The 14,627-nt window shown below is 43.5% G+C and overlaps 1 protein-coding gene across 4 annotated transcripts in view; it reads right to left on the bottom strand.

Moving 5' to 3' along the window:
• Positions 1-14,627, bottom strand: part of SNX19 (sorting nexin 19) — a 114,127-nt gene that overhangs the window by 46,468 nt on the left and 53,032 nt on the right. For all 4 annotated transcript variants that reach the window (XR_004053511.1, XR_004053512.1, XR_004053509.1 and 1 more), the window contains one exon: positions 4,492-4,663. The gene's annotated coding sequence lies outside the window, so the exon portion shown is untranslated. The remainder of the gene's footprint in view (positions 1-4,491; positions 4,664-14,627) is intronic.

Raw genomic sequence — 14,627 nt, 5'->3', positions numbered from 1 at the left:
TGTTAGTCAGCCCGGGTTGAGTAAGATGACTACTCTGCACTTTCGTGAGTGTTGCCTTTCTAAATGTGAGCACCTGCCATTCCTTTAATCTTCCCCAGCAGACCCAAATCTCTTTTCTCACCTCTCTGGACAGGCTCTAGTTTGTTACATATTGGAGTCACACTTTTCAAAGGAATTGTTCTCTGTGGAGAACAATGAGCATAAGTGAAAATTGTGTTAAGTCACTTCACTCTTGAAAACCCATTTGGTTGTTCTTAAAATGTAAATATAAAATATGAGATTACTAGGATAAAGAAGGGTTGGATGCACAAACATATAACGAGGATTACTCTCTTGTAAACACAATTTAGATGGTTGTCTTTCTCTTTTGCCAAGGTTGCATGGTAGCATTTGGGTAACATAAATGCACTTTTGATTCAATGTGACTGTATTTAACTTCAAGGACAGTGCCCAGATCTAAACATGCTATCCCAGGGTGGTCTCCTGAGCGAAAGGAAGAGGACTCTTAACCCCAAGACCCAGAAGCTATAGTTCTCTGAATGTTTCCTGAAAGTGCAGTGATGCTGGTGGCCTAACTCCATCCTGCTGTCTCATTTGGTATCTCATTTTCTCTATTTTGTCCTTACTGTATGCTTTTAAAATGCAGGTACAGAACTCATATTTATATCTTTTTAATTGTCTTTCTTTCAGATTCTGCCCTTTGATGTATTAAAATATATTTATCGATTTTAAAGTATCTCCTCACATGATGCTTATTAATTGCAAAGGGAAAGACAGTTAACTTTACAGAGGGGAAACCTGACAGCCTTCCCCATAAGCAAATGACCAGCGTAAGACACAGGGGCATCATGTGCCTCTGGATACCATACACTGAGAAGGACATAACACCACTGTGCGTATTGCTAAAAAGGCACAACCTCCATCGAACCTTGAGAAAACAGCAGACACACACCCAGATGGTAGAACATTCTATAAAATAAAATTATATCAATGTCATTAAAGACAAGAAAGACTGAGGACCTAGCTCACAGATTGGAGGAGATTAAGAAGACATACTGACTAAATGCAATGCAGATAAGAAAAACGCCATTGGTGGGAAAATTGGTGAAATTCAAATAAGGTTTGTAGTTTAGCTAAGAGTACTGTATAAATGATAATCCCCTGGTTTTAATAGTTTTATTAAGGTTTTATAAGATGTGAATGTAAGAGAAAGCTAGGAAAGGTTTTGCAATTTTTCTTTGAGTCTATCAACATTACTTTAAACTAGAAGTTTACAAATTGTATTTATTGGGTCTCTCCTCTATGCTATTCTCTGTGCTGGGAGGACAGCAGTAAACAAGACACAAGCTCTGCTCACAGAGGCTCACAGTAGAGTTTGCAGAAGGCCAAGCAGTCATGCACTACTTGTTATGATGGGTGCATGCACACAGTGCCGCAAAGAGCAAACAGCTGAGTGTGAAAGAAAGTAAGTGTGCCACAAATCTGAATGAGAAATAGCCGTTGGCTGGAGAAAACTGGAAGTGACATGGAAACTGAATCCCAAAAATGGATTACAGCTATCCAAATAGACAAATGTCATGTGGAAGAGAGATAGGGGAAGCTGTTCAGGCACAGGGGCAAATTGTGCAAAGGGAGAGCCCATTGGGGAACTGTAGGAATAGATGTGAGTGCCTCCTCAGTATGCTGGAGGGCAGGAAAGGTGCGTTTGAAGTCTGTGAGCCTGAACGGGAGCAGGATGCAGGGGCCAGCCCAGGAAGGTCTCCCGAAGGCCTGCTGAAGGCCGTGCAAAAGAGCTGGGAACGTGAAGTCATTGAAGGATTCCAAACAGAGATTTGAAATGAGATTTATGATGCAGTGCATGCACTCTGGTCACCGAGTAGCTAATTGACGAGAGCTAGCAGTCAACGGCTCATCTCTGATTCCAGTCACAGTCCGTGTGGCCAGACGAGGATATTGAGGTCATCCAGATGAGAGGACAGTGGCCTGAGTGGGTGTAGAAATCAGTAAATGCCTCAGTATCTTTGTGAATCTCACCTCTCTCCTGAGAAGGAGAAAGGAATCAATGTGAATACCTACCATGAGCTGAGTTCTACACTGGACATTTCACTCTCATCATTCCTTGATGTGCCTATCAAAGCCTGATGTTAGAGGGATAGTCATCTTCATTTTAATCGTAGGTAATTGAGGCTCTATAAGGTTCAGTGGTTGAATCCACTCCCTGCCTCACAGAGGGGTAAAGGACAGAACTGAGATTCAAATCCAGGTCTGCATGGCTCCAGAGCCCATCCTCTACTTACTGTAAAATATCACATATAATCTAATATTATACCCATCAGCCTCATGTCATTGGCCAGTTATCATGTGTAAGGTTTACAACTGAGAGAAAATAGTCTCCAGCGGCTCCTGTTTTAGGTCAGATAGACTGTAAGCACACACAGAGCAGGAATCTGCCAGCCTGATCCAGCGCTGGGCCTGCACAGTCCCCATGGCGAGTTCTCACCACAGCAGGCAGAGTTCTGCCCCGTACCCTCCCCAACCCCTCTGTACCCCAGGCTGGCAGGTGAGTGGAGATGTGAAAGTTTGCTCCGCGCCCTTCACATAGTGTTCCAGTTAGGGATTTATTGAATGATCTTAAGTTATTTCTCATTCAGATTTGTGGCACACTTACTTTCTTTCACACTCAGCTGTGTTTCATGTTCAACTTAGATCCAGGTTCAAACTATTTCACAAGATGGTTTTAGATTATAAACTAAAGAGGCTGAAAAGGCAGGAACATTCAAAACAAATTAGGTCTCAAATTATATAATTTCATAACTAAGTCTGCAAATGTAATCTTGTGTTGCCTCTCCTCTCTGCTCGGGGCCACCGTGATGTCTTCCTAGTGTTTTCAAGTGAGGTTCTGGATATTTATTCTGAAGACCATTCGCTCTGACTTCTTCTGTCTTACCTCCCTTTGCCCACAAAGAAACCTCTTTCCCCCGATCACATAATGTTCCCTCTCAGACTATATCACTTTCCACACCTTTCCATTGCCAACACTTCCAGAGGTCTGTCACACTCTCTCTTCATAAATGTGCCCAACATGGTTCCCAACCCTCCACCTTCCACCCACTTCTAGAAAGAAACACACTTCTCACAGAACACTTTAAGTCCAGGCTTAGGGAAGCCACTTAGCTCCCAGAACCCATGGTAGATACAGTTGCAGGTAATCTGGGTTCTAACCAGCACAGCAACAAATTCTTACGAACTTAGCCTTCATGAGAAGATGGGACGCAGTCCTCCTCCTAGCCGAATTGTTAGCAAAAAAATAATAGCAAAGCCTTTGCTTGGGGTCTTTTGGGACCAAACCACTTAAAAATAGAATGCCCCAGAGAACATTTTAATCCTTATAATTGAGGTATTTATCATCTAGAAATATAGCCATTTCTATGTTGCCAGGTACCTTAGGCTATTTGAGCAAGACCTCAATGCTGGGGTCATTGCTATGAATGCTAAGCCAGTCCCCTGGGTGAATAGCAAAATAAGATTTTAAACAATAGTCTGGGCAGGTCCTATGCAAGGGAGAAATTTGGCTTAACCCAAAAGAATAGATTTTTAATGGTGGAAACTGTGGGTAGCATATTAGCAGCAGGTGAAAAATGTTGTGCAGGAGGCTTCTGCCTCCCAAGCATTCCTGTTTGTCTGCCTGTGATCCAGACCTTCAGAATTTGCTCTCATGTCCAGGTAGTTCAGTGCAGGTGGGAATATCTCAAGTAATGTTTAATATTTAGTGGTGAATAATTTACACATAGTTTTCTCAAACTTCCTTTGCTTCTTTGTTTATTCATTCATATAATCAGAAAATTATATGAACTAGAGATTCAAATATGAGATTGTTACTTTTAAAGGGTTTATACTGTGTCAAACAGAAAGACATTTTAGTGGGAAACAGTGTACGATTAGTAAGCGCTATTGTTGAGTTATGTAAAAGGCCCTGTGGAACACAGAGATAAGAACCTTTTCTGCTTGAGGATCGTGGAACGCTCTGTGGAGGAGATTGTGTTTAAAGTCGCAGCTGGACACCTTCATTAAGAGGTGAGGTGAGAGGGGTGGCATGGGAGGAGGACATTTCAGGCAGGGGCGGGGTGACCTACCATCCTAGTTTGCTTGGGCCTGAGGGAATTCCTGGGGATCCAAGACTTTCACTGCTAAAACCAAAACAGTTCCCAAACAAACTCAGATGGTCAATCGCCTTAGAAAGGGGGAAATTTATGCTAAGCATGAGAATGGTTTGGCCCTTCCCATTTCTACAATAATGGTCTGTTCTATGTAGGTCAACGTCTCTTTTCTCTTTAGATACCTTTTCTCTTGCCTAGCAAAAGTTTTACTTATTATGGGTTATTTACAGTAAGAGCTTTAAGATCCACTTTCTATAACATGTCACACCTCATTTGCTCTCCAAAACCTCAATGAGTCCTCAAGCAGAAATGAAGAACTGAGATCTGTTCTTACCTCTTGCTTTTAGCTCCCCTTCTCTCTTTCTTGTGCCTCTTTCTTCTTTCTGCCGACTTCCTTCTCCTTCCCAGTCTCTGTCTCTTTCTCTTTCTTCAGCACCAAGTACCTTCTCTGTTTCTGAGGAAGCAGCAGAGGAGCCTATGTGATCCAGAAAACTTGTTCTTGGGTTCTGGAAGCAGAGATGCAGGAATGGACCAGTAAGGCACTAAACAAACCCATTTAGAATCTCAAGAAAGAAATATCTAACAGCATAATCATAACAACAACAATTTGATTTCTTCAGAAGCACTCCAATAGCTTCACTGGCATTAGCTAATCTTGTGCAGTGAGGAGGTGCAATTCCCTCTAGCCTGGCAGATTCTGTTTGGTTATAGTATTTATAGTGGCTCCTTTTCAGAATCCGATTCTCTGACCCTTTCTCCTAATGAATCTCCATGTTGGTGAAAATACATTTATATCTTCCCCCCTTTAAAAATGGAATATGAGACTAGAGACAGACGGTATCCTAGTCCCGATCCTCCAGGTTCACATATGTAACATATCTCTGTATTGTGAATTCAGATACGCTTTCCCATCTCTATACCTAACAACCACATGAACAAGTAGAACTCTGGGTGCACAAGGAATAGAACCACATAGCAGTTTAAAAGCTTAAAGCAGAAGTGGGGGTCAACAGAATAGCCTGCAGGTCCTTGAAAGTGGGGTTGTGAGTGCTGGGTCCATCAAGATGCCCTCAGCACAGTGCGCACCCAAAGGAAGAGCTCATTCTATATGTGTTGACTTCCTGATTGATGCATGTGCAGTGAGAAAGAATCAAACCAAAGACCACGGAGTTTTTTATATATATACTTAAAAAAAATTCTACTTTAAGTTCTAGGGCGCATGTGCACCATGTGCAGGTTTGTTACATATGTATACATGTGCCATATTGGTGTGCTGCACCCATTAACTCGTCATTTTCATTAGGTATTTCTCCTAATGCTATCCCTCCACCAGCTCCCCAGCCCCTGACAGGCCCCGGCGTGTGATGTTCCCCACCCTGTGTCCAGGTGTTCTCATTGTTCAGTTCCCACCTATGAGTGAGAACATGCGGTGTTTGGTTTTCTGTCCTTGTGATAGTTTGTTCAGAATGACGGTTTCCACCTTCATTCATGTCCCTACAAAGGACATGAACTCATCCTTTTTTATGGCTGCATAGAATTCCATGTGTATATGTGCCACATTTTCTTAATCCAGTCTATCATTGATGGACATTTGGGTTGGTTCCAAGTCTTTGCTATTGTGAATAGTGCCACAATAAACATACGTGTGCATGTGTCTTCATAGCAGCATGATTTATACTCCTTTGGGTATATACCCAGTAATGGGATTGCTGGGTCAAATGGTATTTCTAGTTCTACATCCTTGAGGAATCGCCACACTGTCTTCCACAATGGTTGAACCAGTTTACAGTCCCACCAACAGTGTAAAAGTGTTCCTATTTCTCCACATGTTATCTCTCCAGCACCTGTTGTTTCCTGACTTTTTAATGATCGCCATTCTAACTGGTGTGAGATGGTATCTCATTGCGGTTTTGATTTGCATTTCTCTGATGACCAGTTATGATGAGCATTTTTTCATGTGTCTGTTGGCTGCATAAATGTCTTCTCTTGAGAAGTGACTGTTCATATCCTTTGCCCACTTTTTGATGGGGTTGTTTGATTTTTTTCTTGTAAATTTGTTTAAGTTCTTTGTAGATTCTGGATATTAGCCCTTTGTCAGATGGGTAGATTGCAAAAATTTTCTCCCATTCTGTAGGTTACCTGTTCACTCTGATGGTAGTTTCTTTTGCTATGCAGAGGCTCTTTAGTTTAGTTAGATCCCATTTGTCAATTTTGGCTTTTGTTGCCATTGTTTTTGGTGTTTTAGTCATGAAATTCTTGTCCATGCCTATGTCCTGAATGGTATTGCCTAGGTTTTCTTCTAGGGTTTTTATGGTTTTAGGTCTAACATTTAAGTCTTTAGTCCATCTTGAATTAATTTTTGTGTAAGGTGTAAGGAAAGGATCCAGTTTTAGCTTTCTACTTATGGTTAGCCAGTTTTCCCAGCACCATTTATTAAACAGGGAATCCTTTCCCCATTTCTTGTTTTTGTCAGGTTTGTCAAAGATCAGATGGCTGTAGATGTGTGGTGTTATTTCTAAGGCCTCTGTTCTGTTCCATTAGTCTATATCTCTGTTTTGGTACCAGTACCATGTTATTTTGGTTATCGTAGGCTTGGAGTATAGTTTGAAGTCAGGTAGCGTGATGCCTCCAGCTTTATTCACCTCCAGCTTTATTCTTTGCGCTTAGGATTGTCTTGGCAATGCGGGCTCTTTTTTGGTTCCATATGAACTTTAAAGTAGTTTTTCCAATTCTGTGAAGAAACTTATTGGTAGCTTGATGGGGTAGTCTATAAATTACCTTGGGCAGTATGGCTATTTTCATGATTTTGACTCTTCCTATCCATGAACATGGAATGTTCTTCCATTTGTTTGTGTCCTCTTTTATTTCATTGAGCAGTGGTTTATAGTTCTCCTTGAAGAGAACTTCCTTCACATCCCTTGTAAGTTGGATTCCTAGGTATTTTATTCTCTTTGCAGCAATTGTGAATGGGAATTCATTCATGATTTGGCTGTCTGTCTGTTATTGGTGTATAAGAATGCTTGCGATTTTTGCACACTGATTTTGCATCCTGAGACTTTGCTGAAGTTGCTTATCAGCTTAAGGAGATTTTGGGCTGAGACGATGGGGTTTTCTAAATATACAATCACGACATCTGCAAACAGGGACAATTTGGCTTCCTCTTTTCTTAATTGAATATCCTTTCTTTCTCTTGCCTGATCGCCCTGGCCAGAACTTCCAACACTATGTTGAACAGGAGTGGTGAGAGAGGGCATCCCTGTCTCATGCCAGTTTTCAAAGGGAATGCTTCTAGTTTTTGCCCATTCAATATGATATTGTCTGTGGGTTTGTCATAAATAGCTCTTATTATTTTGAGATACGTTCCATCAATACCTGGTTTATTGAGAGTTTTTAGCATGAAGGGCTGTTGAATTTTGTTGAAGGCCTTTTCTGCATCTATTGAGATAGTCATGTAGTTTTTGTCTACCAAAGACCAACAAACAAACTAACTCTCCAACAAACAAAAATACAAACTGGGAGAATGTTGTCAGTGGCACTTCCTGCCTTACACCACCAGTTTTTATAATTATTTCCCACGATCCCAGTGTCCTACTGACTCTTCTTAACCCCCAACAGCCCAAAGCTGTGGTGCCCAAACAAAGCTTCTGTTTTCCAGGAAACAGCTGATATTCCTGTTGTCATATTCCTTATTTTTATTCTGTAAGATTGGGAGAGAGAATACAAGTAGGTAAAAGTTACAGTTTCTAGCATCAGACCTGTCCTCCACTCCTGGCTGTTGCTTACTACCTGTGTGACTTGGGCAAATCACTTCTTATCTCGGAGCCCTTTCCTTTATCTGTAGAATGAAGATAGCACAGATTACCTCAAAAGATTGCTGTGCAGTTTAGCTGGGATAAGACTGGAGACATGGGGGTCTTCAGGGACTCAGGCTGACTGAGCAGCCCCGTAACCACTTTTTTGAAGGTTACTGGTTGACTAAGCCAAAAGGAAAAGAGAGCTCTGAAGGATGTCTCATTAGCACTTTTAAGTGAATAGCAGGTTTGCTCATATCTGATTGGCTAGAACTGGTCACATGGTATCACTCAAACAGGAAGAGTCTGGGAAGTACAATTCTCACAGGTGCCAGGAAGGCACAAAGCTGGGAATATTTAGCAATTAGTACAGCATGCAGAGTACCTAGCACTATGACTGGCATGTTCTTTGTGCCACTCCATGCCAGCTGTATTTTAGTTCAGATCTGTTATCTATAAAATGTTGTGCATGTATTGTTTAATATATTCAAAAGTGTTAATTGCTGGTAATTGATATATTACACTCTCCCTTTCAGAAGTTCCTACAGCTTAATAGAAAATTCCTGGAGTGACTCAGCTCTCAGTTAGTAACTCAGTGAGTGGAAATATTTGGAAGGTTTCCTGAAGGAGGTAGAATTTGAACTGGATTTGGATGTTTGCGTAGCATCTCAGTAACAAGCTATCAAGTAGGACTTCTGACCCATGGCACGGAGTGCCTGAGTTCTTTGCTTTGCACATGCAATTTATTTATTTATGATTTGCCCATTTCTTTATTTATTTAGTTATTCATTAAATGTTTACCAAATGTTTATATGTGCCAGGCACTGGAGATACTAGCATGGAATAAGGCAAAGATGTTTCTCTTTGTGAAGCTTGCATTTTAGTAGAAGACACTAAACCAAAAAAAAAAAAAAAAAAAAAGTAAATATAGTAATAGTATAGTAGGTGGTGATACGGTTATCAGTGAGTGAAGCAGAGTAGGGAGTAGACATGCCAGGGTTACAGAGAGTGGGAGGGTGTTGCTATTTTGTTTGGGGTGGTCAGAAAAGCAATTGAAGGGGCAGGCTCTTTGCAAATCTAAGAGGGGAGTATTCAGACAGAGGGACCAGCAAGGCCACTGCTCTGAAGAGAGAGTCTTCTGGACCTATTTGGGGAAAGAGTGAAATGGTGGAAAGAACAGAAACTAGGAGCTGGGTCATTATCAGACTTTTAATCTTGGCTTCATTGTTGATTTGCTGCTGTACTTGGAGCTGGCAATAAATAAATTGGTTGCGAGGATCCACTGGGAGCTAGGCTGCCTGGATTTGAATCCCAGCTCTGCCCTTTACTAACTGGGTAAGTGGGGTGAGTTACTTCTCTCTCCAAGTTTCAACTCCTCCATCTGTACATGGGGGTGGGGACCTTCACACTTCATGCAGTCTTCGGGAGAATTAAGTGAGTGAATCCACACAGAGCATTGAAACCAGGCCTTGACATGCTGTGAGCCATCTCTGATGTTAGCTATTGCTATTAGAGCAAGTTATTTCCCCTCTTTGGGATTTAATATCATCGTCCAGCGATTGTGAGCTTTGGAGACATGAGCTTCTCTCAGGAAGTCTGAGGCTAATTTATATGTTATTCTGTGGACCATTTGCTTGTCATTTGCTCTCTCCTCAGGAACTGTGTTTTTTCACAGTCCTCTTGCTGGATTTAGCTTCTTTCCAGTGAAGTCGAGCATGGGGTACTTCATTTGTCTTTGCTAGACTTCCACTTCTCTCTGCCTCATTGGTGGGCTTTATTCCTTCCTGGAACTTTGCACACCACTTCAGTACATTTTGTTGATTAAAAACATTCTCTCCACAAACTTCAATACACTGGCAAAGGATCTCTGTAGCTGAAACTTTAAAACATGAAACTGCAGGCTGCTTTCTGTTTGGAGACTGAGCATCTGGGAAAGATGCCATTTGAACTGAGGGTGCACCAAGTCATAGACACTCTTGGATGGCCCTTCCTGCAACATAGTCACAAATGCCAACAAGCATCTTACTGCTCTAGCCACGTGCTGTGGTTGCTAATCATATAAAGTAGTGCATTTGAGAACCCATCCCATCCTTGGTCTGAACGTTTGTGTCCCCCCAAAATTTACAGATTGAAATCCTAAACACCAAGGTGATGATATTAGGAGGTGAAGCCTTTGGGAGGTGATTTGGTCTTGAGGGTAGAGCCCACATGAATGGGATGAGTGCCCTTAAAAAAGGGGCGTAAGGGAGCTTGTTTATCTCTTCTGACATGTGAGGTTACAGTGAGAAGATGGGGTCTATGAGGAAATGGGCCATCATTTGACATTGAACCTTGGTCTCCAGATTGTGAGAAATTTTTTTTTTTTCTTTTCTTTTCTTATCAGCCACTTGATATGGTATTCTGTTGTGGCAGCTCAGACACAGTCCTGTGTCTTTAGAACTCAGGGTACACGGTACGCTCCATCCATGCTCATGACCATTTGGTACTCACGCTGGAGTGTGGGGGTTCAAAACGAACAACTGAGACCAGCCGTGCAGCATCTGTCCTCTTTCTGTGAACAGTGCCATTCTGTATGTGACATGGACTCTTAGCTTTAGACCCTACAGATCACGGTGCAGTGTCTTTCACAGAATGAGTGTGCTCGGTACTAGTGATACTAAGCTGGGCGATAAACCCTGCTAGGCCCCAGAGAGGTGCGGCCTGCATGGAGTGGAGAGTGTGTGGCCAGGTGAAGCAGCCCAGACAGAAGTGCCAGCACCACCATCCACGAACTGGGTGACCTCAGCCGTGCACCTGAGCTCTGAGCCTCATCTTTCCCATCTATACCATGTGGGCATGTAGCTTTGTTTTGACAAATAAATGACAATATATGCTTTCGGAAACTGGTGGCTACTAATCTTATGTAAAGAATGTGTGTATTTATCTAGCCAAATAAATATATGGTTGCTCTTCAATTTCAGATCATGACAAGTCGATATCATAATGAATTTGGTGTATTTCTTGGTCAGGGAAGAAGGAGAGAGAAAAAAACCCAGTGCCTAGTGATGACGCCAAGTCAAGGTAAAACCTGGCCAAGGGTGGCCCTGGCTCCAGCATCTCTTTCAGCTCTCCTTCACCCTGGGGACTACTCATTTATCTCTACGAATGCAGATTTATGGACCTACAAATGAATATATGTGTTAGGGCCACCATTGCTTGTTGTAACTCCACAAAGCATGTTGATCACAAAACCCACAGAGGGCCATGGGGGCCCAGCCTGCAACGCAGCCCATCTGCTCCCTGCATCCTCATCCACCGCCTTCCTTACCACCGCCCAGCCACATGCCAGCACTGCCACGCTGCCTCTGCTCCGGCCGTCGCCTGGCCTACACTGCCTTCTCCTCATCTTTCCCAGGGCGACTCCTAACACCTCTTAAAACTGCCTAGAACCACCAGGAAGGCTTCGCTGGCCCAGCCCTGCCAGCCCGGCTTCCCCAGGCTGGGGGAGTCCTTCTGGGGGCTTCTGTGTGCACCTCCGTGCCGCCACGTCTCTCCTCACACGGTGACTTTCTGAGGATGCCCTGCCTCCCCTTTCCACGGATAATGAATTCACCCAGGACAGGGCTTTGTCTCTTCATTCCTGAGTCCAAAGCTCACCTGCTACCAGAGAGTTTGTGAATCTCCGCTGACCACATGGAAGCCCAGGAAGCTGTGGGGGAGGAAGAGTCAATGACTTCCTTCAAGGCCTCCTGGCAAAGCAGCAGCGCAGCGGGAATCGGAGCCGGAGGACGCTGGCTCCTCACCTAGAGCCCTCCCTTGAGTCGGGTGGCTCTTCTCTCCCATACCCAGCGTCCGGCGCTTGGCTTTGCTTCCCGGAGTGGGTGGCACTGTTTGGCCGCCACAGGCACAGCATCGCCTCTAGGTAGCACCCTCCGCCCCCAGGGATGTCCCCATCCCGCTGTTCACAGCCTTGCCTTTCCTGATGGCTAAAGCAACAGCGCCACCTTCCGGCCTCAAGGCCAGCGGGTGTGGCCAGACCTGGGAGACCTTGGGCGCCCTCTTGTGGAATTTCAGAAGTTGGGCTGCGGCAATGACTCCGTTATCCCCAACTGGCCATGAGGACCGCTGGGCACTTCCACCTCTGAGGTTTGAGTGGTTCAGTGCGCCTGTGCAGGGAAACCCGGCCTAGAAAGCAAGCCTTTATAGCTACCTTGGCGAAGAAGACCAGAGGCATGTGAGGTCATAAGTTGTCAGGCACAGGTGACATGCTTCCTGGAGACAAAATGTCCAGAAAGCTCCTCTAGGCAGCAAATAAAGAAGTTATGGAAAGGAACCGTGGAGAAAAAGGAGGTGAAGGGAAAAGAAAGGGAATGTTATTCTGACCCACATGCCTCACCTCTAGGGTTGAAGTCACTAACAAGGCCATTTAGGAAGAGCAGGCTGGAGTTGACAGCCTTTCCCCAGGAGTCCCCTGGTGTTTCCAGGTCCCCCAGTTTGAAGCACTCAGGAACACACTCAGCCCCTGAATCTTCACTCAGCTCCGTGGTGTTACTGGCAATCGTTGGATGTCCCTGGCTGGGGCTCAGCCTCAGCCTCAGCTCCTGTGTCAGTCACATAAGAATCTCAGCATCTTGGGAACGTGAGCTCAACTTGAAATACACTTCCCTGAAAGGATTACTTTGTTTTGGGACAAGGCTCATATCAATCTGTCCTGCCAAGAGATTACTGCTGTTAAACTGTTGGTTTTCATTGCTGTCAAACATAATCTTACAAGGAGAGAGAGGGGCAATCACTCTCAATGCCCAGCTACAAGAAGACTTTTGACTGGGCAGGACTTTTCCTGGCACTCTCTGGAGAATAAAAAAGGAGTATGTAGAATGGTTGTTGTGTGATTAATGTTTACACCCACAGTGCGGCTGAGCCATTCCCAGGGGTGCACTGAGTGGGACCCCTCCACCAGCAATGACCCTGCTGGCATTTCGCAGGTGCCTGAGGAGAAGGCCCATTGAAGACCTGGGGCTGAAAGGGCAGCTCAGCTTTGCACATATGCTTGGATTTCCTCTCTATTCCAAGGCAGACAGTCCTCAGGGTTCGGCCCAACACACTAAGTATGGGAAGAATAAAGAAACGATGTTCCAACAGTATTTCTGCAGCTCTAAGCTTCTAAAGGGATGCTGGACCAACCAGCATAGATGCTTCCTTTTCCGTAATGCCTCGAAAAACACTTGGGAGTGTGAAGGAGTGAAATTTTATGCTATTGGCCTTTTTCTCATTTGCTTTTGATTATTATAAAATTATTCTAATGCAAAACCTATAGAAAATCAGTAAACTCAGAATCTCGCCAGATGAACTGTTACGTCGGACTATGCTCTAGGAAGAAGTATTAGAAATCAAAGATACTAACTTTCCAAGTGTTCATTTCCATCTGAGTCCCTCTCTGGGACTCAGTTTCCTACTCTGTACAATTGGGAAGGTGACCTACTTTCAAGGACCTTTATAGTTCAAACACTCTTCGGTTCTGTGAAAAGAAGCCTTGTATCATCCCACGGTGGGCTGCATGTCACATTATCACACAGGGTGGTCCTTGCTTTACAGAAAAATATTCATTTGCTCATTCATTCACCTATCCATTCATTCGACAAACAGTGAGCACCTACGATATTCCTCACACTGCTGAAGGCAGAGCTGTAGGGTGAGCTGTGAATAAAGCAAGGTGTTGGCCCTCATGGGGCTTGCATTCTTATGGGAACCACACACAATGAAAGATTTAAACATATATAGTGTAACCTGAAGTGATGTAAGCCAGGCACAGAAAGACAAACACTGCATGGTCTCACTTAAATGTGAACTCTAAAGAGCTGAATTCACAGAACCACCGAGTAAAACGGTGGCTGACAGGCTGAAGGGTTGGAGGACTGGGGAGATGCTGGTCAAAGGACACAAAATTTCAGTTCGACAGGAGGAATAAGTTCAAGAGATCTATTGTAAAACATGGTGATTACAGTTAACAGTATATTGTATATTTGAAAATTGCTCAAAGAGTAAATTTTAAGAGTAAATTTTAAGTGTTCTCACCACAAAAAATGATATGTGAGATAAAACATGTTAAATAACTTGATTTAGCCATTCCATAATGTATACATATATTAAAATGTCATGTTGTACCCAATAAATCTATAGTTTTGTCAATTAAAACAATTAAATGTAGTATAATGTAACATCGTATAACAATAGAAAATAAATCAATAGTAAGTGCTATGAAGAAAAATCAGCAGGATTAGGGATTATGGGATAAGGAATGCTATTTTTTAGACAGGGTGGTCAGGAAAGCCTGAGAAGGTGGCATTTGTGCAGAGACACTGGAGTAGGGGAGTGAACCATGCCAGGTAGAGGAAAGAGCAAATGAGAAGGCTTCACATTCAGGCATGTGCTTGGTGTGTAAGGACACTGGGAGACGGGGGAACAAGGCTGTATTCCTGGATGTGGTCTTAGGTTTTGATTCTAAGATGCCTTTAGAGTTTAAGAGCATTCTCGAGTCAGTGTTGTGTGCAAGGCTCATTGCTAGGCTCTGGGAGTACCCAGAGATAAAACACAGTCTGTGCTAGAGGACACTCCTAAGGGACATGCACTCATCTACACAAGAGAAGGTACTGATGGTGGAAGGAGGTGTGTGCCAAGAATCCAATGCATGGCGCAGACA

Source organism: Rhinopithecus roxellana, chromosome 15 (assembly GCF_007565055.1).
Source record: "Rhinopithecus roxellana isolate Shanxi Qingling chromosome 15, ASM756505v1, whole genome shotgun sequence".
NCBI classification, from domain to species: domain Eukaryota; kingdom Metazoa; phylum Chordata; class Mammalia; order Primates; family Cercopithecidae; genus Rhinopithecus; species Rhinopithecus roxellana.
Note: the sequence above shows the minus strand (reverse complement) of the source record. Positions and strands in the feature narration are given on the sequence as shown.